This window comes from Tenrec ecaudatus, chromosome 5 (assembly GCF_050624435.1).
Source record: "Tenrec ecaudatus isolate mTenEca1 chromosome 5, mTenEca1.hap1, whole genome shotgun sequence".
NCBI lineage: Eukaryota > Metazoa > Chordata > Mammalia > Afrosoricida > Tenrecidae > Tenrec > Tenrec ecaudatus.
In genome coordinates, this window is record NC_134534.1 from 133,117,416 (window position 1) to 133,142,958 (window position 25,543).

Sequence of the window (25,543 nt, forward strand, 5' to 3'; positions counted from 1 at the left end):
ATGCCTTTGCAAAAGAAATAAAACAAGTAAACATCTTTTTTGGTGTTTTCTGCTTTGAGTCAAGATTCACCGGACGTCAACCATGATCTCCCTGGTTCACATCCTCATCTGAATCTGGCCCGAACCCCTGGCAGCTCCCTGTCAGTCTACTGCTGCAATCATTGTTGGATGACCTTCAGCAACATTTTATCCTTCTTATCTAGCCTTTCTGCTTCAGGTAGTACCACTTAAGAGAAGATCCCAGCACCTGTCTCTTCAGTTTGTCATTCTGTGGTGGCCGGCATGTTGCTATGATGCTGGAGCTGTGCCCACCAGCATTTCAGATACCAGCAGGGCCACCCTCCTATGGTGGGTAGGCTTCAGTGGAGCTGTAAGGCTAACACAGACTAGGAAGAAAGACCTGGTGGTCTACTTCTGAACATCGGTGAGTGAAAACCCTATGGAGAACAGTTCTATTCTGACTGTCACCAGGAGTTAGATTGACTGCATAGCAGCTGCTGTTTTCCCACCATTTGTTTCATTTGAGTTGACGATATAGAAACGCTTTGAGAACCACAGCTCTTCGTATAAATGCATATTGTTACAATTCTTGATGGCGTGCCAGAAACCGTATGCGCTTCGGCCAGACTTCGTGAGCTTCAAGTTTGAGTTGTTTTCTTCTTGCTTGGTCCCAGGTAAATGACATTGTTTGTCTGTGCTTCTAGACTGTTCTGCAGAGACACACTGGGGTGGTGGGGTCTCATTCTTCTCTTGGGCTTGGATGAGATGGGGACATCAGTGGTTTGAGAATTGAATCTTATAAAAAGCAAAAGCCTGAAAACTGGAACCACAGGACACCACAATCGGATCCTCCATTTGGCTATTTACATCTGAGGTTGATTATGTTAATGTGGAAGGAAGGATGAAACACGGCGCGTCCCTCCCCTTGCTCAAGCTGTGAGGAAATGAATGCTAGCTTCCTGGAAGCTGGCGTGGAATTGTCTCTGAGCTAATGAAAGGGACCAGATTGGAGAAACTACTTTTCTTTCACCGGTTTGTCACTCATGGTCCATCTCTATACACAGTGCGTGTGCACACTGTACATACACCATAGGCTAGTGGAAGACATGCTCATGACCTACATGTATCCACCTTCCCTAGTAAAGGAAGCCTGGTAGCTAGCCAGCCACTTGCTGTTCTGAATCAGAGTGATTTCACAGCCTCTAAAGTACCTGGAGTGCCCAGGTGAAGTACGGTGAAGTGCCAGGTGGTGGTTCAGAGGAGTGGTCTTAAAACTCAGGGTAGAGCCCCTTCATGATCTTCCTCCTTCCAAAGGCCTGGGGTAAGACACGAACTGGAGCTCCAGCAGCCGTTTTGACCTGGAGGTGACCTTGAGGCTGAGGGGGAGGAAAGAAGGCAGAAGCCGACCAATGGGAGCAGATCAATGGGAGCAGCCCGAGGTTCTGATGACTTGGTGGAGCTCAAGTATCAGCTTCTTTTTGAGAGAACAAACCGTTGTGTTTTGAAGGCTGGCTTTTCTAGGTTCTTGCTACATGCCATGGGGTGAAACTACATAGGAAGCATGCGGTGACAAATAAGTTTCCAAAAAAAAAAATCTCTCCAAACTCCCTGCCATTGAGTTGATGCCAACGTATAGCGACCCTGTAGGACCCGGCATAGAAGTGCCCTTGTGAGTTACTGAGACTGCAGCTCTTTCTCCCAGTGCAGGACCTGGGGTTCCAAACTGCTGGCCGTGCGTTTAGCAGACCAAGGGTATCCACTAGATACGAGCCTCTTTTCAGTGACTTCCTGATCCAGTAGAAGGAGGTATAATTTGTAAATCCAAAGTGTTTTTTTCAACTTCTGCCTGGACGTCGCTTGAGTTCTATAATCCCCCAAGCCGTGAGCAGGCCAACTGCACAACGGATCGGGAGCCGGATGTCTGTGCACTCTATTGACTCAGAGAGCCGTTTCTCGAGAAAGTCAAGTGGAAACGCTCGGTGATTTGGGGGCAAGATGTGAAGGAAACGGCCAAGGCTATTAAAAGCCATCAGAGACGCCTCCAAATTGCCTATATTGAAGTTAGTTACAACTCATTCTCAAACAAATTGAAGTCTTATCCTTTTGATGTGTTTTGACAGGAAATGTATATTTACTGCCCGAAATGACTTGAGTTGCTGAGCCCAGAACCACAGTATTTCATAAATGATTAACATTAGATGGAGCCAGTAGGAACCTCACACCTTTTCTTAAACCCCATTCCACAAGAAAGACACCCTCAGCGGTGCAAGCTATTTACCCTATTTCCCAAAGTACACATTCACCCTGGGAGGCTTTGAACTTGTCTGTCAAAAATAGTTATTGCTTTTGAAGACAGAGAAATAGTCACTGAAATCCTAAGATGAGCAGGTAAATTCTGCATATCCTAGCCAGTTTAATATTTATTGAATAGAAATAGAAAAATTTAAAATAAATTCTTTTGTCCATATTGGGTTTTGAGTTCCCGTTTTGTAGAAGGCACTGGGCCAAGCGCGATTCTTGATTGTAATATGGATTTCATACTCAGCAAGCTGTCAGCCTAGTCCAGGCATTTTTAGTCACAACAGACATAGGAGGAAGGCTAGTCTTTGTGGAGACCGGCGTGTTTCTTATCAAAAGTTCAGCGGTGGGGGATTCTTCCATCTCCATTTTTTTTTAATCAGCCAGCTAGTGCTCCATTTCTAGACGTTGGGTACATTTCTAACAGTGGTTCTAAGCATTTGCGCTTTAAGATGCACTAGTAGGTTGAAAATATGGAAGGGGACTTTATAGTTGCTTGGCTGAAGACAAAAACTATTTCCAGGGCAGAGGAAGGATTGGTGGATTTAGTGGCAGGAGTTTGCTTTCCTGCTGGGGAGCCAGTTTCAGTGCCTGGCCGATGCACCTCAAACCCAGCCACCACCTACCTATCAATGGAGGCTTGTGTGTTCACCAGGTTTCAGCAGCTTTTCCAGGATAAGACTAGGAAGAAAGGTCCGATGACATACCCTGCAGCTCTCAAAAGTGCCATCTCTTTGTGTAGGGGACCTCCCCGAGTCAGGGACCTAGTCAGCAGCAGCTCACAGGAGCAACAGCAATTCAAGAGCAGAGTAAAAGACACTCAGAAAAATAATGTCGCACTGCTCTCTGACAAACAAACGCATCACGCTGCTTGTGATTGGTTGACATCCACCCCCGACCCCCGGGGTTTTATTGTCTATAATACACATATACAATTCAGTAGTTAAATCACATCAAACAGAGTTGGACAACCCTCACCACAATCAGTTTTAGAACATTTTCTTGTTGTAATTGGGATTAGCTCCCCATTTCTTTCTAATCTGCTCTGCCGTACCTCTGAGGAACCATTATTTCAGCTACTGTCTCAGTAGATTTACCCATCCGATGTTTCATATCCAGAAAAAAGCATTCAGAACAAAACAAAACAGCAACAAGAATAACAAAGTAAAACAGATAAAACCCTCAATCAAAAGAAAGCAGAAAATACTAACGACTAGAACAAATTTAGGGGACTCATAAGGGAGATCCAATCAGAGGGGGCTCAGTGCTAACCTAACTTCATCTGCACCAATTCACCTTCCAAGAGGGTGTTGGTTTTGAAGCAAGGCATCTGTGGTGGATCTTTTAGGTCCCACTGTGTCGTCACTGGCTCGGTGTTCTCGTTTCCCAGGGGATGGACGCTCTAAGAAACACCACAAACGAGGTGGCTGGTAAGAAGAGGCGTGAGGAGGCTCGCAGACCTGGAGTCAGAGATCAGGGTGTGCATTGGGGGTGTGGATTCCTTTGAAAGGCTTCTGGGAGAGAAACTGCTTCCGGGCTCTTCTCTAGCTTCTGGTAACTCCAGTGCTCCTTGGCGTTTAGCGGATGTTGCACCTGGCAGCCTTCCGCTGTCTCCCTGTCGCCGCCTCTCCTCTTTTATAAGGACCACAATCAGACAGGATCAGGACCCACCTAGCCTCACCTCTTGTTCCCCCAGCCGAAAGCATCGTCAAGAGCCTGTTTCAAACAGCGTCCCATCGACAGGTATACGGTTAGGGCTCTCTAAAGCTGGAGCCTCCGTGTCCAAGGCGTTAATCCCGGTGCGCATTTGAGAGCAGCCTCGCAGGGAGCAAGGTCTAGAACTTCGAGGGGACGTGATGTTACAGCACCAATGGCTGAGACACAAGCTGTCCACTAGCACCGAACCCCCTGCCAATGAGTGGATTCTGACACGCAGCCACCCCCTGTCAAGTTTCCCAGACTGGAAAGCTTCACAGGAGCAGACCGCTTCATCCTCTTCCTGTGGAGCGACTAGTGGGTTCCAACTGCTGACCTTGCAGTTGTGAGCAGCCTAACACTTACGCACCACACCACCGGTATCCTTATCTGTCAGCACCTCGCTTGGCAGACTTTCTCTGTACATGGCCAGATAGCAAATGCTTTAGGTTTTGCAGGTCGTACGGTCCCTGCCCCAACTACTCCACTCTGTCATTGTACTGGGACAGCTCCCAGAGTGCTTTCACACCCATCAATGAGTGTGCCCATGTTCCAATAAAACTTTATTTATGGACAGTGGCATTTGCATCTCATAATTTGCACATGTCTGCCAATATGATTATTACTTTGATTTCTCACTAGCCATTTAAAAAGGTAAAAACAAACAAAACAGTCCCTCTTGGTTTACAGGCTTTCTGAAGTCAGGCAGTGGGCAGGATTTGGTCCATGGGTGTAGAGTGGTCACCTCTGTACTCTAATAAGGGACTCTCGGCTTCTGACCAGAAAGATTGTCATTCAGACCCATCCATGCCTCTGTGGCTGAAAGATCTGTTGACCTTCTCCCATCAAGATTAAAACAACAACAACAACAACAAACCAACTGCCAAGGCGTCCATACTGACTCCTGGCGACCCTGCAGGACAGAGTAGAACTGGTCCCTCGGGTTTCTAAGGCTGTATGACTTTATGAGAGTAGAAAGCCTCGTCTTTCTTCTGCAGAGCCTCTGATGGTTTTGAACTGCTGACCTTGGGGTTAGCAACATTACACCAGTAGGGCTCCAATCACTTCTTGAATAGCATTTAAAATGGAAAAAGATTTAACTTTGTATATGAAATTATCTTACATATTAGGCTGACTCAACACCTGTTACTTTTTGAAAGTGGAATGAATTTTCACATAAAGGAGACTTTGGGGGTGGTGGTGTAGTTAATATCCTTGGCTACTAATCCAAAGTTTGAAGGCTCAGGTTTACCCAGTGGCACTTCGGAAGAAAGACTTGGTGATCTACTGACATACGTACTAGATTGTCATGACTTGATAGCAACCTTATTTTTAGAAAATATGTCTATGAAGCCACTTAGATGGATTCAGAATTTCTAGTATCTGAGAGAGTTTCTCGTACATCTTTCAAGTCAGTCCTCACCCCGCAGGTGACTAGTGGTCTACCTGTACCAGCAGAGTTTAGTGCTGCTGCTTCTACGGTGTCATAGAAATGGACACACATGATATTTATTTTTCTATGTCTGGGATTTTGCTTTATATTCTGTCCTTGGACAACATGATGCCAGTTGTAGGTGACAGTTCATGCTCACTGCTCTGTAGTATTGTACTGTATGACCTGATCACGCTTTATCTAGTCTACTGTTGATGAATATTTGGATCCTGTCTGTATTTTGCCTTATTGGGATGGTTAAGGGTTTTGTGTCCATTGGTCAGGCCCTAGTTCTCAATGGTTTGACAATATCACCTTCCATTTGGTGCCGTGATGGGAGAAGCCCATCAGTTGGAGAGGGAGTGTCCTTGGAGGTGAGGCCTGCATCCAGTGTCCCGGGAGGTTCTGGCAAAGCTTGCCTTTCTGGATCTTGCCTGACTCTGACCTCGGGTCAGACTTATAATAGCCAGCCATCTGAGTCACCGATTTTGGGATCTGCCAGTTCCCATAGCCTCCCCCCACCCCCACAAGTCAGGAGAGGCCTCCTTCCTGATGTCTGACTCCCAGACTTAAGACTTCCTAGCCTCCACAACTACACGGGCCTTTTCCGTGAAACAATTCTCTCTCTAGATGAAGTTCTTTCCAATGATTTGTGGTAAAAATGGAATTAAAAGGCTTACTATCATTTTCCCATAACGTGCTGGCATCCTTTTCACTGCCTCTAGAGAACCCAGCTTAAGAGAGTTACTGTGCATAAAGTGATGAATAGTCTCCGCCATGCTTTCAGCAGATGGTAGCCCTGTTTGTTGTCTGTCCTTGTGTTTGCTAAGACTGGTAGATCCAAGGCGAGTTCTTCCTAGTACTATTAAACAATCATGCCAATAAAACATAGTTGCCACTTTAAGAAGTGCTTATTCTGTGACAAACCTAGTCTGAGTGCTTCTGATCCACGGACCCACTTAAGGAGGGTGTGAATGTCACCCCCATTTCACAGGTGGGGAAAGGGGTGCTTGGGTTGTGCAAATGTTAAGTGCTTGCCCACTAACCTAATAGTTGGTGGTTCAGATTTACCCAGAAGTGCCTCAGAAGAAAGGCCTGGCGATCTGCTTCTGCAGGGTCACGTCCTTGGAAATGCTGGGGTTTACACAGCTCTACTTGGAAACACCTGGGGTCTACAGCCGGCCATGCCACCCGGAACATGCCCAATCTCCTCTGGATCACCTGGGCTGCCACGAGTTGGGATCCACGGGTGGCAACTAAAGCAGCAATAGGTGCAGAAATAGAAGATCCGAGGGAGGAAGTGTCTTTTCAGGATGACACAGCTACTACTCTGCAGAGCTCACATGTCTGTCACCGTAATTGAGAATGTATGTCTCTTAGACATTCATCAGATTGGCGACAATTCAGAAGTGGAATGCCCATTGTTCATAATCTGACCTGCAATTCGAAGGCAGGCTATTCTGGCTCCAAACGGTCTGCTCGTAGGCAAATACAGGGAGCTTTATCGCTGTCAGGCTGAGCTTGCAACTCAGCCTGTCCGCCAGGTGGGAATGCCAGACAGAACTGGGTGATCCTTCCTATAATGGACTCTGGAGTCACTTGCCTGCATTCTAAGTCCTGGTCTTAAGCTGTACTATCTGGGAGACCATGGATATGTGATGGAACCCCTGGAAACATCCGGATCTATGAAAGGGAGTGTTTGTCTGGTGAGGACAGAATGGAAACCGGTGTGACACAGAGCATGGTGCAGGATGTCCTCATGAGATAAAAGCAACTGTTAGATTTATTATTTTGGTAGTGGTGGTTTAAAATGAGCATTATTAGGACTGGCTACTGGAACGATCCAGCAACTGAAGGTTTCCACACGTTAACTTTTAAACTGCTGTGATCAGTTGCCTTCATCTGGGCTTCATTATGCACAGTAGATAAGACATCACCCATCAAGTAGGAAGAACATGTTTTGAAAATGATGATGGCAACACATGTACAAATATGCTTGACACATGGATGGATACATTGATTGTGATAAGAGTTGTACGAGCCCCCAATAAAATGATTAAAAACAAGCAAACAAAAAACCATCCCCCAATCTTGCACAGTTGCTGGTCTGCTCGACTTTATTGGTAATTCCTGTAAGAGGAACAATTTCTTAATAGCTCGAAGAAGAAGATCTCTAATAATATAACCCGGCTGGAGAAACACCACAGGGCCAGGGATGGGGGGGCAAAAATCTCCAGTGCCTTCAGTCAGACCCCTCCCCACAGCCACCCTGCATTAAGGATCCTGGACAACGAACTGCCCCCCCCCCCCCCAGGTGGTTGGACACACACAGGAGAATATACGAGAAATACCAACCTCTTCCCTTTTGGTTTGAGGCACTTGGGTGTTTCCTCAGGCTCCAGAAAGGCATTCCCAAGACCTCTCCAATCCTCAGGGGAAAGGGAAACAAACCCAAGCTTCCTTTCGTGGGCCTTAAAGACCAGCCAGGAATCTGGGAGCACTTGCACGGGAGCCAGCAGCGACCTGGTCCTCGTGGTGTTCCGCCATTATTAATTCTCTTGGGATGCAGTGGCACACACAGCTCAGGAAGAGCTGATTGACGGCCTGCTGCCTGCCTGCTCAGATGGTCCCAACACTTCAAACACGCGGAGGGGCGGGGACCAGGGGCGTTCACGGTGCAGAAAGGAAAATAAAGACCCTTGGTCGTGTTGCTCATCCCACTTTACATTAATCTACTGTTTTGCATGTAATTAGTGGCCGGCAGCGAAGTCAAGCATCTAGCATTTTGGCTGTGTCCATGTGTGTGTCCATGTGTGCCATGAAGTGGAGTGGACCCCCCTGCAGTGGGCTTGGCTGCACTAAGAGTCCTCTGAAGCATGGCCTTCGCAGGTCAGGCAGGCAGTTAAAGGGGAGATGGGACGGGAGGCTTCCTCCCGGTGACTGGAACATGGTGCCCTGGGATCGCTGGGGTAAAGGCGTGGGAAATAGCCTGTGAGCCTGGACCGAGAGAATGGCCGGGAAGGATCAGTGATTGGCTCGATCCTCGCAGATGAGACATTGATCCGAGGGGCTCTCTGGAGAGGAGTTGGCGCCTCAGAGGGGAGCTAGGGCGAACTGAACTGATTTCACAGGGCTTGAGGGGAGAGCCCTCTGCCTGGGTGAGAAGCCTATTCCTGCCCTGGAGTGACTTGAGCCCGGGCAGCTGCACCGGCCCACATACATGCTCATGCGCCCCAGGAAAGGTGGAGGCAGTTTGTTTTCCTCATTTACCTCCTATTCCCCCCACACCGAAGAGGCCCGGCTGTTTTGGGCAGAGATCAAACGGTTTCTTCCTTTCCTACCCCCCCCCCCCCCCCCCGGTGACAGGCAGCCTTTGCTTCTCCTTGTTTATCAGTTCTGTCACAAGCTATGCAGTGGCTGTCAGCGTCCGGCTCATACACAGCTAGTTTGGAAGATTCCGCTGTGCTCTATTAGGAGTCATGGCAAGCCCTGGCGGTGTGGTGTTACGCTCTGGCCCGCTAAGCACAAGGTGCTCAGGCCTTGGAAACCCCATGGGAGAAGGACTAGGCTTCCTACCCCCATGAAGAGTTCCAGTCTCAGAAACCCACAGACAAGTTCTGCTCTATCCTATAAGGCTGCTGTGAGCCGGCATCGACTTGATGGCAGTGAGGGAGCGAATCTGTGGATGTAGCTTTCAGATGGGGGTGATGGTGGTGATGGGGGTGGTGCTGGGGGTGGAGGTGATGGTGGTGGAGGTGGTGACGGTGACAGTGGTGGTGGTGGGTGTTTACGTGCTCGCTCATCTGTAACCTCTCACAGCTTTCTCCTCTCTGTAAAATAAGAGTGGATAGTACCCTGGACAGTGCAATTGGTAGAGGGGCTTAGCTGCTCACCAGAAGATAGGGAGGGTTGAGTCCATGAAGAGGCACCTTGGGAAAAAGACCTCGTTGTCCACTTGTGAAAACCCTCCTGAGTGCAGCCTGTGCATTGGAGCCCATGGCTAGGGGCTCAGGTTTACGGGCGCTAGCTCAGTGCCCCGGCTCACGGGGTCTCTGTCACTGACCCTCTCCCCATATCCTCTCAGCCAAGAAGCACAGGGTGTGCCAATCCTAGGGAAATGAACATCTGGGCCTAACTGGACAGCACCTTTTTAGTGTCTGCTGTTTGATGGGGTCTCATGAGAAGATGATCGAGACGAGGGTGAATGCAGTTAGGAAATTTCTAAATGCAATTTTCTGGAGGAAAAAAATGGATTATGGGGGATTAATCTTTACAGTTCGTTTCATCGATTGGCTGGCATAATTGCTCTCCTCTCAAACACCAGCAGTGTCTGCTCTCTCTGCGAGCCGCTCGGAGTGGGGACAGAGCCCCCTTCGCATGCTTGGGCTGCTATGCTGGTTGGAATGTAAATTCAGCAGAAATGAAAGGAGGTGTTGAACTCTCCTGGGGCGTGGCGGGGGGGGGAGGGGGTGTCCAAAACGAAAATGAGCAAGTATAGCAGGTACAATCTGTCATCAAATCCTTTTTCACATGCCTAGGAACTTAGTAAGAGCTAAGAGCTAATATTTATTTAAACAAGGGGCAGGGATTGTCTGTCTCAGCCTATTTGTAATATTTCATTGGGGGCAAACCTTTGAGGTTGGGACCATGAAATCTGGTCAGAGCCTGGGCTCTGAATCAAGTGGGTAAAACTAGATACACACAGAACTACTCCCTTAAAAACTGACTTTGTGTGTGTGTGTGTGTCTGTGTGTGTGTGTGTGTGTGTACAATGGGGACTCAAAAAGTCTGTGGAAAAATGGAATTAAAAGACTGGATTTTTCTCATGAACTTTCTGAAGCTCCCCCATACAATCCTGTATACGTCTCTTTTTTATTCCCCGCCCTAAAGTTTGAGATTCGCTGCGCTGGCTTATAAGGGAGAACAAAAGAATGTCGGGCTGTAGAAGTCTGGGCATTCGCATTTGTTGAATAAATGAATGCTGAATGACTTCTGCTTATAACTACCAAAGTTCTCTAGAGTGGGCGATGGGTTGAGAATTCTTAAGTGTTCCTCTGGCTTAGTGAGTCGGCTCTTTTCTCTTTTAATCTTAAACCTCTTTAACCCACTGGTTACATTCTAAACTGTTAGTTTATTAAGGGTGCTTTTGATGAACCCACAGGGCCAAGCTGAGGTGTGCTCAGGAAGAGACACTCGGCGATGCCTGGTGTTGATGCCCTTGTGTCATGCATTCCCCTGGGGGAGGGGGCGCACTGTGACCTTCTAGCCATGACCGAGTTAGTAGGATGCTACTTTTGTGATTGTGTAACCTTGTATAAGACTCTGTCCTGCTTTAGAATCATTCAAGAGCTGTCCTTGGTGGCTTGAATAGGTTGGTGAGCTGGGGAGGCTCCCATGGCATGGATTCACAGGTGGATTCACAGGTGGATTCACAGGTGGATTCACAGGTGGCCTCTTGCAGTTGAGGAGGGGAGTCCCTGGCTGAGAGCTAGCAGAAACTCCGGAAGCTCTCTCTTCTACAGCTGCAGTGATGAACGGCTGACACAGTGGTTCTCAACCTTCTCAGTGGCAAGACTCTTTTATACAGTTTCTCATGTTGTGGTGTCTGCCCCCAACCATAAAATTGTTTTCGTTGCTACTTCATCACTGTAATTTTGTTACTTCTATGAATCGGGCAACCCCTGTAAAAGGGTCGTTTGACCCCCAAAGGGGTTGCGACCCACAGGTTGAGAACCGCTGGACTGAAGGCTGCCAGCAACCATGTGAGTGGGGAATCAGGTCTTTCTCCAGTTGAACCTCCGGATGAGAACCCAGCCTGGTCTGACACTTTGAGCAGAGCCTTGTGTGACCCGAGCAAGGGATGTACTAAGCTGTGCCTGGACTCCTGACCCACAGAAACTGAGGTCATAAGTCACGGCACGTGCACTGATTTCTTATGCAGCAGTAGATGAAAGCATCGCACAAGGTTGCAGGATTGGAGCCAGGTCGGCATGAGCACAGAAGCTGTGTCTTTAGCTTGCAAAGGGCCATACATGTTACCGAATCCAACTGCCTCTCGTCTTCCTCGAAAGCGACCAGCTCCTGGGGGAATTGTCCAGATTAGGGGTTCATTATTATTTTGATCATTTTTGCAGCATTTGTATGACATTTATATCAGCTCTTTTCCTCCTTCTTTGCTACCATCATCCGTCCGTCCATCCATCCATCCATCCATCCATCCATCCATCCATCCATCCATCCACCCACTATTGTTGGCCAAGAGCTTGTTCAGTGTTAGATAGCACAATGGTTTATGGCTCCTTCTCTCACACAATGGACATTGTTGCATTTATTGAAACGATCCCTACATGCCTCTGAAATTGATCTTACTCTAATTTCTCCCCACAAATCCTATTGATGCTTCAAAGACTCCAATATCCCCTCCCCTTCAGATATTAAGATGGTTGTAATTTTGTCCTCTTGCATCCCCCTTTCTAGTGTGCTACCTTCCTAGTCATTCAGGCTTTCTCCAGAGCTTCACAATCCAGTATGGTAGCCAAGCACCACAGTGGCTGTAGACTTTCAAAGTCATTACAATGCAATGAAAAGGTCAGTCCACTTGGGCCTCTACTCAAGCACTCCCTCAATGCATGAATACTTTCTTCTATTAAATTGGCATTCTATGATGCTCACCCTCCTGACACAGCTGCTGAAGACAAAGCGGGTAAATAAGCAAATGTGAAGAAAGCTGATGGTGCCTGGCTATCAAAAGAGATAGTGTCTGGGATCTTAAAGGCTTGAAGGTGAACAAGTGGCCATCTAGGCAGAAGCAACAAAGCCCACATGGAAGAAGCACACCAGCCTGGGCGATCATGAGGTGTCGAAGGAATCAAGTATAAGGCATCATAAAAAAAAATCTTACCATAGTGAATGAAGGGGGAAGTGCAGAGTGGAGACCGAAAGCCCATTTGTTGGCCACTGGAGATCCCCTCCCAGAGGGGTCTAGGGGAGGAGATGAATCAGTCAGGGTACGATGTAACACCGATGAATAATACAGCTTTCCTCCAGTTCCTAAATGCTTACCCCCCCCACCCCCTCTACCATGATCTGAATTCTACCTTGCAAGTCTGGATAGAGCAGAGGTTGTACACTGGTGCAGATAGGAGCTGGAGGCACAGGGAATCCAGGGTGGATGAGACCTTCAGGACCAGGGGTGTGAGGGGCGATACTGGGAGGGTAGAGGGTGAGTGGGTTGGAAAGAGGGAACCGATTACAAGGATCTACATGTGACCTCCTCCCTGGGGGAGGGACAACAGAAAAGGGGGTGAAGGGAGATGCTGGATAGGGCAAGATATGACAAAATAATAATTTATAAATTATCAAGGGCTCATGAGGGAGTGGGAAGTGGGGAGGGAGGGGAAAAACGAGACTTGATGCAAAGGGCTTCAACCTTCCAAAATGCTTTGAAAATGATTAGGGCAAAGCATGTACAGATGTGCTTTACACAATTGATGTATGTATGGATTGTGATAAGAGTTGTATGAGTCCCTAATAAAATGTAAAAACAAAAACAACAACAACAAAACAAAGATACATCCAGAGGCTGCAGTACAGATGTAAGCCTACCTGGAATAACAGCTAAAGTAAAAACAACAACAACAACAACAACAAAACAACAACAAAAAAGATCAGTCCGTTCACTGCACTGGCCACCTTACGTACCAGGACTCGGAGCCGGTGTGACGAGGGGCTCCTGTCGCGGAGAGGGGGTGCAGGACGTCCTGCTCTACCTGGCAGAACGTGCTGCTGGCCAGCATTGGGCGTGAGTTCTTTCACCATCCTCTCCGTGTATGCTGAATGGTATTACTCATATCGATAGTCATTTGTTCTGGACAAATCGACACGGTATAGCCGACTTATCCTTTCTCTAGTTTTAAGCAGTCTACTTCTGCTAATGCAGCATAAGATCGAAGCGCCATTCGAAGCAGCCACACTGGATTACTCATGGCGCACACCAAGTGTGTGGAGACCCTTAGGGCCTGTACTACTCTGCGACCGGAGAGCAGAAGACGCTTCTTCCTTTCATGCTGCCCTGGCCCCACCTCTGTACTGGGCCCACGCTCAGCAGCCATGACCCAGGACAATGTCACTGTGCCAGGTTTCACTGGCTTGGCAACCTTGTTGAAGGCCTTTCAGTTTTGCTGCTGACATTTCGGAATGGTTGTTTCCTTCCTAGAGTTGATGGAATGACAGCAGCATCTCCAGGCCAGGTACTGATAAGATAGCTGAACCGGACCAGGCTTATCCACTCAGGCCCAGCGGCATTTCCCAAGAGCCACACTCTAAATTGACCCAGACTCTTTGAGAGGGAAGATTTGTGAGTTTCTTGGTCTACGTATTTGCCTGATGCCTTGCCTCTATTTGCTGTTTTACACTGGAGTTTGGGGAAAACCGTGGCCAAAGGGCTGGCATTATCCCCGTTTTATGGCCACAGCTGCCTCTTGAGCCATCACGTCTGGGAGAGGAGCAGGGCCTGGTGTGAGTTATTCTCGGCAAATCCAGGCGGATTCCAAGTGATCATTCTCGCTTGGAGTTCTCGCCACCTTCCAGTCCCTCATGTTGATAATGCATTCTACAATTCTGACTGGAAGTGGCGTGACGCTTTCTGATTTATAATTGGAGAACATCCATTTTCGCTTTTTTTTGTTTTTTCTATTTTTTTAAACAATTTATTGGGGCTCATACAATTCTTATCACAGTTCACACATATACATACATCAGTTGTATAAAGCACATCTGTACAGTCTTTGCCCTAATCATTTTTTTCTCCTCTTTTATTTTTTTACATTTTATTAGGGACTCATACAACTCTTATCAAAATCCATACATATACATACATCAATTGTAAAAAGCACATCCATACATTCCCTGCCCCAATCATTCTCAAAGCATTTGCTCTCCACTTAAGCCCCTTGCATCAGGTCCTCTTTTTTTTTTCCCCTCCCTCCCCTTTTCCCCCCTCCCTCATGTGCCCTTGGTAATTTATACATCGTTATTTTGTCATATCTTGCCCTATTCGGAGTCTCCCTTCCCCCCCTTCTCTGCTGTAACCTCTCCCAGGGAAGAGGTCACATGTGGATCCTTGTAATCAGTTCCCCCTTTCCAACCCACTCACCCTCCACTCTCCCAGTATCGCCCCTCACACCCTTGGTCCTGAAGGTATCATCCACCCTGATTCCCTGTACCTCCAGCCCTCATATGTACCAGTGTACAACCTCTGCCCTATCCAGCCCTGCAAGGTAGAATTCGGATCATGGTAGTTGGGGGGAGGAAGCATAGAGGATCTGGGGGAAAGCTGTGTTCTTCATCGGTACTACCTCGCACCCTAATTAACTCATCTCCTCTCCTAAACCCCTCTATGAGGGGATCTACATTGGCCGACACTTGGGCCTTGGGTCTCCACTCTGCACTTCCCCCTTCATTTAATATGGTATATATATACACATATATACATATACATATACACACATATACACATACATACACACACTTATATCTTTTTTTTTTCATGATGCCTTATACCTGGTCCCTTGGCACCTCATGATCGCACAGGCTGGTGTGCTTCTTCCATGTGGGCTTTTTTGCTTCTGAGCTAGATGGCCGCTTGTTCACCTTCCGTTTTCGCTTCTTATCTCCTATCTCCCATTCCCTGGGATGCTTTGGAGTTTGTCAACAATGGCCCTGTGGCCTGCACCTACTCCCGCCTGGGGCCCGGCCTAATTCACCAGACCCAGAGGCTGGGCTCGGCTTGTTTGGGGCAGGCCTGTTTTGGAGCCCATGCCTGTAACCGGTGTCCCCGTGCCTTTTATGGCAAGTGTCCCTCGCTTCTCAGCAGAACAGACACGAGCAGAGGGTGGGTAATCTGACTTGTCCCCTTGAGCCTCACAGCAGCCTCTCCAAGCCAGAGACCTCTGTCTTCTTGTTGGTCTCCTGGCCATTTCTGCAGGGCTCTGCTCATCCCAGCCTTTGCCTTCCTGACACTGGTACCGGCAGCTGGAAGGTTTTCATCTGGGGAGCGAGGCCTTCCCCACGACAGAGGACTTGAAAGGAGCCCACTAGCTGGAAAGCTGTTATATTGAGGATGACATTCTGTGGACATCTTCACCTCCCCTTCTGTTCAGACCACAAGCATTCATTGCTCTGGGTACTTAGGATATTGGTAGGGGGGCAGGATCAGTTTCTCTAAATCTCCTCCTCCCTGCCTTTCTCCCCTCTCCTGCCATGGCCAAAATCACTTTATTGAGACCTTAACAAAGTGGGTGTACCCCTGTCCCTAGCCCGGCACGCGTGAAGTCGGCTGTCCAGAGCCGGAGCCGGGCCTTACAGGCCCCCCGGCCTTTACTCACCAGCTGGGTTATCCTGAACAAATGATTACCTTCCTTACATTTGCATTCCACTAATCCCGGCCCTACCCCTGGAGGCTGTTGTAAGCCTGGAATGAGTTAACGGAGATGGCAGGTTTTCAACATATCATTTGGCGCATAGATAATTCTAAATAAAAACCTTCTAATCACAGCTATTATTTGCATACCGAATCTCTCAAGGTTAAAAGGCCCCAAATAATTGAAATTAAAGAGCAGGCGGCTGGTAAGACCTTCAATTCCAAGGCCCAGGGAGGGACATGAGAAATCAATACCTGATTTTCTGTTATGCCAATCAATGTATCTTCGCCCAGGACGTGAGAAAGGAACAGAGACCAGAGCCAGCTTTGCCTCTTGAAGGAAGGACACTTGTCTCTCCGGGGAGTGTTACTGTCCTCACCCTGCTCCTGCCCTGCTGTGCATGCGTGTGTGACTTCCCATGTGCCCTGCCGAGTACCCAGAACATCACGGGCCTTCGAGTGGCCGTGTTCCTGTAGCCTGCCCTGCGCACAGATCATCATTTTACTTTGTGCAGACTCTAGCGTGTCCAGCTGTGTTCACGGATCCTATTTCCCTTCCAGTGTGTGTATTCTCATTTGTCCTGTGTACAGGGAACATTATTTGCCTCCATGTGTATATATCCCCACATGTCTTGCTGTGTACACCAGGAGTTAATGTTGATAGCATTAAAAAAAATCATTTAACTCATTTTATTGGGGGCTCTTACAGTTCTTATAACCTTTCATACATCGCTGTATCAAGCATATTTGTACATCTTTTGCCATCCTCATTTCCAAAACATGTTTCTACTTGAGCCCTTGGTATAAGCTCCTCTTTTCCCCTCTTCCCCCACCCTCCCACCCTTGATCAATTACATATTATTATTATTTTGTATCTTACACTGTCCATTGTCTCCCTTCACCCACATTTCTGTTATTTGTACCCCTTGGTGGGCTATATCCAACTTGAGATGGGTTCCCCTTTCTCCCCCTCCTCCCTCCCAGCCATCCCCCTGCCCTCAAGATATTGCTATTCCTACTACTGTTCCAGAGGGGTTTATTTGTCCTGAATTCCATGTGTTGAGAGCTCTTATCTATACCAATGTATGTTCTCTGGTCTAGCCAGATTTGTCAGTTAGAAGTGGGTCATGGTAGTGGTGGGGAGGAAGCATTCAGGAACTGGGGGAGGAATGGTGTGTGATCTGTTGGTGCTGTACTACACCTTGGGTGAATCATCCCTTCCTTATAACAGCAGTGAGCTTCCATTTGGATTTTCACTAGTGTTCTCCTGCTTTGGCATCGTGTCTCTTTCAGGGCAACACAGGGCCTATTTGTCCTTGGGCTTCTGATACCGAAAGATCATAGGAACTTCACATCCTCCCCACTTTCTTAGCTGTGCACTGAGCACTGTGCTGGCCCCTAGCTCCCTTGGTTTGCTTCTTGAAGACGCAATCATGGAATCAAGCTTGCTATTGCTTTCCCAGGTCATGCGTATTTATAGCACTGGCTTTTAGATTGCGGGCTAACTTTCAGAGGTGCTTGCTTTGAAATAGACTTTCCGAAGGACCTCCATGGGGATAATGAGGCCATTTCTACACTTGCAAGTTGGCATACATTATAGGATGGTGGTTGGGAGAAGCACTTGAAACGATGGCGCTTTCTATTCAGGGCAAATTGTTTTTCTTCTTCTTTTTTTTTCAACCTTCCAAAAGTTATTCTGCAACGGTTTCCTGGTGCTTTTGTGACTGGTTTATGACTTACACAGCAGCCTTCGTGTCATCTGTCAGTTCCCTGTACCACGCTCCGTGTCAGGCCCGCAGAATTGATGGTTGCGGGGCCCAGCGTGCTCAGGGAGGGGAGGGGGCGAAAGCGGGGAGGCGGCTGTGACACTGCGCATCTAAGTCGAGATGCTGTCAACTCTTGGACTGGGGATTCTTTAACCCTTTTAGTGCCATGGGCCACTTGGGAGGTGTGGTGAAATGGCTAGATCCCCCTCTGAGAATAATCATTTATTAGGACAAATATTTTTTGGATGGTGGTGCATAGGGGGTAGGTAAACAATCTAGTAAACTGTTTTACTTAGTTTTCAAGGATTAGGTTTTTAAACGAGTCTATGTCGGAATGACCAGCGGGGACCATTTTAAAGTACACGGAACAGAGTCCATAGGATTGCTAAGGAAGCCAGGTGTCTGGGGATGCTACACGGGATCCCGCCTTGGGCGCGGTAGTGGGCTTCTTTATTGACGCATTAGCCTCGGGCCGTCCTCATGCTTCCAAAACATGAATGTAAGTGCCACGAGCTGGAGGCAGGCCCACTAGCTCCCAGATCATGAGGCCCTAATGGACGCAGGCTTTGAGGTGTGTGTGTGACCACCTGTAGCAGGATTGGAAAATACCCACAGCGCTGCTCAGCGTTGGTGCCTGCGTTTATGGCGGATTTTAAATAGAGGTTTGGGAGACTGACGGGGTAATCCTTTTTCCCACCCCAGCTCCTGAACTCCTGATTTCCCTCCAAGAACCCACATTTGGAATCCCATTCATGGAACCAAGTGGTGCTGGTTGAACCCAGAGTATTTGTTAGTGGCACGGTGGTTAAAGTGCTCAGCCGCTCACCACACTGCCTTTGCTCGATGTGGTCTAACAAGTGCACACTGTTGCTAGGTCCCGCCTAGCCGGTTGGATGCATGGCGTCCATGTGTGATGGAGCAGAACTGCCCTCAGAGTTTCCTAGACTGTAATCCTTACAGGGACAGGCTACTGGCTCTTTCTCTTCAGGAGCAGCTGGTGGGTTTGCACTGTCTATCAAAATGAAGTGAGTTGTCCGTATCTGTCGTAGCTCCTCTCAAACTTGAATTATTAGTCTGGGCAAGTGGGGATGTTATGAACAAAGCAAAACTCCCTTCAGGGGAGGGGCGCTGGCTGATTTTCTTCTCCCCAGGCTCCTGCCCGTCACAGGTCCTCAATATGGTCAGTCAGACACAGGTAGAGAGGCAGGGCTCTGCTTGCACACCTGAAGGCATGCTCACTCAGCGACTCTGCACCCCAGATTCCTCACCTGCAATTCAAGCTAATGGTTTCTAATGCGTCTCCCAGGAATAACAATGCCTCACCAAACACCTCAGGAAAAGTGACGTGACTCAGTTATTGATGACATAAGCAGCCCATGAACACCTGACATTCACCCGCGAGCCACTCCGTGGGAGGAGGAGCTGGCCTGTGTTTCTGGAAAGATAATATCCTTCCAACTCCCCCCCGGGGGGCAGTCCTCCTCTGTCCTGCAGGGTCACTGTGACTCCAGAGCTGCTCAGCAAGTGCCAAGCAGGGCGCTGCCCAGCCCCGCTGGAGCCCGCTCCCCCTCTCAAGCAAAACACGGGTTCGTGATGGCACTGATGATGCTGGGAGGTTAGCGCTCAGGATTCCGGTTTCTGCCTTTTCTTTTCTTTTTGTGTGGCTCTTGAAGTGGTCAGTGATTGGGAGAACCAAGGATGTTTGAAATTACTTATTAGATTGCGTGTCCTTTGGAAAGTGATTTTAATAACTTGGCTTGTAAAGTTTCCTCAAGCAGGATCTATGTGCTGACAACTGTTTTGTGTGGTAACATCATGCCGTAGGATGGACGAGTCTGCCTTTTGTTTTGACATCAAGCTCAAGTGCTTCGTGGCCAGGAAGGTTCTGTTGGTTCTTATAAAGCCAGTCAATCAATCATCAGTAGGTGCGTATGTGTGCATATTGTGTGTGTGTCTTCGTATATTGTTCATTGCTGTGGAGCAGCCACATGCACGCAGAGTAGTGCGGCTCCTTGGGGTTTTCAAGGCGGACCTTTGGGAGCAGACTGCTAGGCTTGCTGGGCACTAGGCACACACTAGGTACATACTAGGCACACACTAGGCACACACACACGGAACATTCACATAGACATGAGTGTGTACATACAAGAGGATATAAAAAAAACTCCCACTAGACGAGCATCCAGCACCTCCCGCTGAATTAGTGCACCCAGTGTCCTTGCCTGGAAGGTTCTCTGTGGTCACAGAGAATTTTTTGGTATAAGCAGTTCTGCTCAAAGCTGTTGTTTTGTGATGGCTGATTTAAGAGAATACTGTGTGGCTGTGAAATTTTGTTTCCTGCTTAGAAAAATTGCTGCAGAAACTTGTGATGTTGAACACAGTTTACAAGGACAGTGCTATGGGAAAACTCAAGTATTTGAGTGGTTTTTCATTTCAAAACAGGTGAATTGGCGATCGATGATAGACTTCGTTCTAGACATCTGTCAACTTCCTGAACTGATGAAAATATTGATTCCTAGTCCATTTGGAGTTTGTTCCACCAGGTCAGACTGTTCATCAAGCTTTCTCTTTAGAGGTTCTGAAACAGTGTGTGACTAAAAAGGCCTGATTTGTGGCAGACGGGGGACTGATTTTGCCCCCATGACAATGTGCCTGCTCACACAGCCATCTCAATGTGCCAGTTTTTGGCAAAAAAACCAGCGTGCTTTTCCTGCCCCACGCAGTTTACTCACCTGACCTCGCTCCGTGTGACTTCTTTTTGTTTCTGTGAATGAAGAGGGACATGAAAAGACAGCGATTTGATGACATAGAAGAGGTGGAGAAGAAAAAAACAACAACCGTGGGAGGTGCTGTCAGCCATCCAAAGAGATGAGTTTGAAAAATGTTTCCAAGAGTGGAATTGCAGATTTGACAAATATATTCAGTGTAATAGAGAGTACTTTGAAGGTGATAAGGTTGTTTTGTAAAATAAATTTAAATACATAGCTTTGAAGGTGGGGAGATTCCAGTTTTGGGGGGTACTCCCTCCTGTGTGTGTGTGTGTGTGTGTGTGTGTTGTGTTGAAAGGGTCTATTCAGCTGCTGGACGTAGACTACAAATGTGGCTCTGAGCTTCTGACCAGCTAAAGTGAAGAGTGAAAGGTGATCCATTATTTGCTGCATAATGTCTATGAGATAAGAATCCATCTCCCTGTTACCAAGGCTGAGACTTGACCTTGTAGTTGGTTGTTAGTTTGCTGCCACCTGCAGTCCGAGGCGCCCAGCAGGGTATTTGAGAGTACAGCATCTTAAAGAGGCTTCGAAGAGTCTCAGGAGCCTCCTGGTCATTGGCACTTTCTCCCGACTGCTGGCCACATTCCATTCTCTTGTCCTTTGAGAATGAGACCTTACCCTGTGCCAAGCAAGCAGTGAATGAGACATTTGACCAACTTTGCTTTTCTTAAGAATATAGCTCAGTAGGTTCATTTCAAGGGTTGCTGTAAGAAATCACCACACACTTGGTGACTTAAAACAACAAAAATGTATCCTCTCTTGGTTCTGGACACCAGCGGTCTACATTCAAGGTGTCAGCAGGGCCCTGCTCTCTCCCCAGACTCTAGGAGAAGAGTCTTCCCTTCTTCCAGCCAGGGTGGCACCAGGCGCTCCTGGCCTTGTGGCAACGTCACACCAGTCTCTGTCTCTGTCTCCTCATGCCTTCTTTTGGTGTGTGTCTCTCTTTGCCCTTTCTCATGTTTATAAGGACATTAGTCACTGACTTTAGGGTTCACCCTAAAGTCAGGATGATTTCTTCTTAAGGCCATTAACTAAATGCCTAAAGGTCCAATTTAAAAATTAGGTCATCCTTGAGGTTCCAGGTGGACATGAAGTTGTGGTGGTTGGTGGGGGGTGGTGGGGACACATGTAACCCTTTACAGTTTTGTTGCACTTACCTGTCAGACGTGTGTGAGCGCTAGTGAGGATGCATGACCATATGGATGGGAGATTGCAGTTGTGTTAATGATCGTTTGCTCCCTCACAGAAGCCGTGTTGTATGCTTGGTTCTGCCCTAGACTTCGAATGTGCCTAACCCTTCGTCCCTTATATCACCGACTGCGCTGCGCCAGCACCATCTCCGACTTGGACCACTCGGCCTCCTGGAGTGCTGGTCACTGCCCTTCTCATCACACCTGCTCCTTTCTTTGCAGCACAGTGACTCGTTCATGTTCGTTTTCCTGGCGGTGGATTGTTACACAAGTTGGGTTGCTAACCTCAAGGTCAACTATTGAAAACCCTCAGCAGCTCCTCCAGAGAAAGATGAGGCTTCCTTCTTCCACAAAGAGTTAGTCTCAGAAGCCCACAGGGCAGTTGTACCCTCTCCTATAGGGTCCCCTTAAGTCAGCATCAACTCAATGACAGTGAGTTGAGTTTATGTCTTCCTGGGCTAGAACTCAAGAACTGGGCCAACCAACACTGTGCCCATCCCGCTGAGCCCAGGACCAGGCACAGGGCCCGGTGCAGAATTGGATTCCCAAGTCCTAGTTGGGTGAGCCATAAAGAGACGGCCCTTGGCTCTGACCTAGGAGTCGGAAGACTGCTCAGCTCTGTCTGACCTCCATTTTCTCCTGTGGCCTGACCTCACCCACCCACATGGCTTCCTTTCCCCTTTCTTCACCGGGCTCTGGTTTGCTTGTTTTTAGTGGCCTGTGTGTCTCTTGGTAAAGTAGACAAGAGGAAGGCCGCAAGGAGCGGGATTGACACGTGGCTTCCACCGTTGGCTAAAGCATGGGGCCAGTTGTGAGGATGAAGCAGGACCCGACAGTGTTTTGTTCTGTGGCGCATAGCGTCTCTATGACTGGGGACCCACTCAGTGATAGCAAACACCACCACTTCCACCCAAAGGGGCGTTGGTAGGACAGCTGTCAAAGTGCTCCACTGCTCGCCAAAAAGCTGGCAGTTCAAACCCATCTGTAGCTTTGTGGGTGATCATCTGCTTCCCTAAAGGTGAAAGCCAGGGAATCTCCTTGAGGGTGCTCAGCTCTGTCACATCGCGGCACTGTTAGAATCCACTTGCTTGCGCTGTGCAACAAGTCAACAAATCCCACCAACACAAACCAACCCACAAACCTCTCTCTCTGTATCTTAAGAAACCGAAGCAGCAGAACAATAACAAAACCACCACCGCCGTTTCTTTGCATCCCTCCCCCTTGTCTTAGACTCTTCTACACTCTTGCCTCCTCCAGGAAGTTTTCCTGGATTAGGTGGTGGTTGTTGGGTACGGTCTAGTCAGTTCTCTTTGCTGTGTGCAGTGGTATGCAACACTGCCTGGTCCTGCATCGTCTCACTGTCGTTCTTATTTTGAGCCCATTCCTGCAGACACTGCATCAGCCCAACTCTCCGAGGGCTGTGTTAGGCTGGGTTGACTAGAGAACCAAATCCAATAACGCTCATAAGAAGAGCTTTGTCTCCAGAAGTCCTGCTATATCAAGAGAGCATCCCAGCCCAGTCCAACTCGAGTCCGTGAGGCCAGTGCTAGTCCACAAGGCCCTCTTCAGACCACGCAGAATGCAATGATGCAGAAGGCCTGTGTGTGCAGTGTCGTGTGCGTTCAATGTTGGTGGAAAATGTGATGGGGTTCCAGCAGCTCTGGAGGTGGCCAGCAAGCAGGAAGGTGGGGAGGGGGGGAAGAGAGAGAGAGAGAGAGAGAGAGAGAGAGAGAGAGAGAGAGAGAGAGAGAGAGAGAGAGAGACTGCCTCCAGAGAGCTATATATCTTCAGTCGCACCTCTAGGGAGGTCATCAGGCTGCACCTGATTGACAGGCTAACCTCCACCCATATCTTCTTACAGGTGCCCTGTTGGCACAAAAGACCCATCACAAGAGCTTTCCTCCCTTTTGCTGCCCCTTTAGCAAGCATGGTGCCCTTTCCCAGGGACTGGTCTCTCCTGACAACATGTCTAGAGTATGTGAGACGGAGGCAGCCTCCCCATCCTTTCCTCGAAGGGGCACCCTGGCCGCGCGTCCTCCCAGGCAGGCGTGTCTGTTCTCTTGGGAGTCCCTGGTACTCAGTATTCTTTGCCAGCGCCTGGACTGTAGCAGCCCTCCCTGCTTATACGCTTCTCTATACTCTTAACGTTTCTATTTTCAATATTCCAAGTAGCCGATGGCTCTTTACCAGCCTGCCCCCCCCCCCGGGTGGTTCTCTTGGGGTTCACCATCCCAACTAGGGACTGGTCCTGACCGCAGGGACTGGTACTTTGGGTGTGAGTTTAACAAACAGGCTGGTTATTGCATCTGCCAGTAATGGCCTGTGAGTGTTGATCGATCACACAGACTTCTGGTTTAGAATAGCAGGGACAGCCAGCCAGTACCGAAGCCCAAATAAGCTTGCATGTCTTCTCTGTAATAGTCCGCACAAATGATGGCCATTTTAGAAGCCGCTAGTATCTCTCCCTCCCTTGTGCACATCTCTTTGGCTTGGGTGAACGTGTACAGGGCAGATTTCTCTCCCTTTCAACAACTGACACACACATCGTTGCCTGTTGTCGCAATCCCTTCAACGTAACACTCTCCCCACTTCCTCTTGTATCAAAGCTTCAATGCGGAGCACTGGGTTTTCGGGAGGTTCTGAGCCCCAGATCCGCCCTGAGTCTCCGCAAGCCTCCATTGAATTCTTTCTGACCACTGCCGGCTCTGTGAAGGGCTTTGCCCTCAGGCAGCGCGTGTGTGCTGTGGGTCCTCAAGGACTTGCCTAGGTCTGTCCTTGACTGGACATGGTCTGTCCTTGACTGGACATGGTGATGACTCCTGCCCCAGCTGGAGGGGGGAGGGCGGGTGGGGGGGGCGATCCTGTAAATGTTTCTACTCTGCAGTAGCTTGTGGATCCTTTCCTGCTCGGCATCAGACCCCCCACTGATGGTCTGATCTGACGCAGTCATGGTTTTATGACAGTTGCTTTTCCATGTTTTCCAGCGTCAGCAGCTGTGCAGGTGGAATTTCCCTCCAACATTACAGCCCTCTGCTGATGGTCCCCTCCTCCCGAGGCCTTGTTGTTGTCTTAGTCCTGCTTAAGATGTCATGGGGGAGAGTCTCTGTAAATTAGATTTCAATGGGAGGTCGTTCCTCTCAGTGCACTTCCTGCCTTTCTGTTCCCAGACCCTGGTCTTTGCTGCCGCATTCTGCCTTCTGAACACCCAGGACCGTGTTCTCTGGGAGCAAAGGTCCGTTTCGAGGCCCATCATTCAGCTATAAGGTGACCGCTAGGGGTGGCCAGCTCCACACTTGAAGCGTGCCACGGGACCACAGGCTTGGGCTTCTCCCCGTTAGTACCTTTGTTTCGGCAAAGCCACCTAGTACGAGACTGCCATTTAAGACTACCGTACATCCTCGTGGATAAGCTGAGTTTTTTAGCACAAAGAATGTGATGAAAAACTGGGGTTCAGCTTATACACGGGTCAGTGGTACCCCAGCGAGGTGTAACATCTCGCGGGTGATTGCCGTTCCTCTGCTGTTCATTCAAAGCCCGCTGACACTGCAGGCCTTTGAATGTGTGTTTCCTCACATCTAACCAATCAGAGCAGTCCTATGACGTGGACGGCTCCAATTCGCAGAAGCACCCATAGTGATTCACTTACGCTGGCAGCTGAACTGGTAAGGATGTGTCTGTGGCTGCGCTCCGTCTCTCCCCTCTGGTCTCTGTGTTAATTCACATCCTGCATTTCCCACCCTAGGCTTAGACTCGAGCCAATCAGTTTTTCTGGTTTCCCAGGTAATACATAGGTACCTCGGCTTATACTTGGGTCGGCTTATATTCGAGTATATACGGTATATGGAATCATGTTTACTCAAGGATAGTTTACATTCTCTTTTGGAGTCAGGCTTTGTTTAAAAAATTAGAATGATTAGAAATGCTGGGTTGGCGCTGATTCATAGTGAACCTCTCTGACCCTCAACACTGCC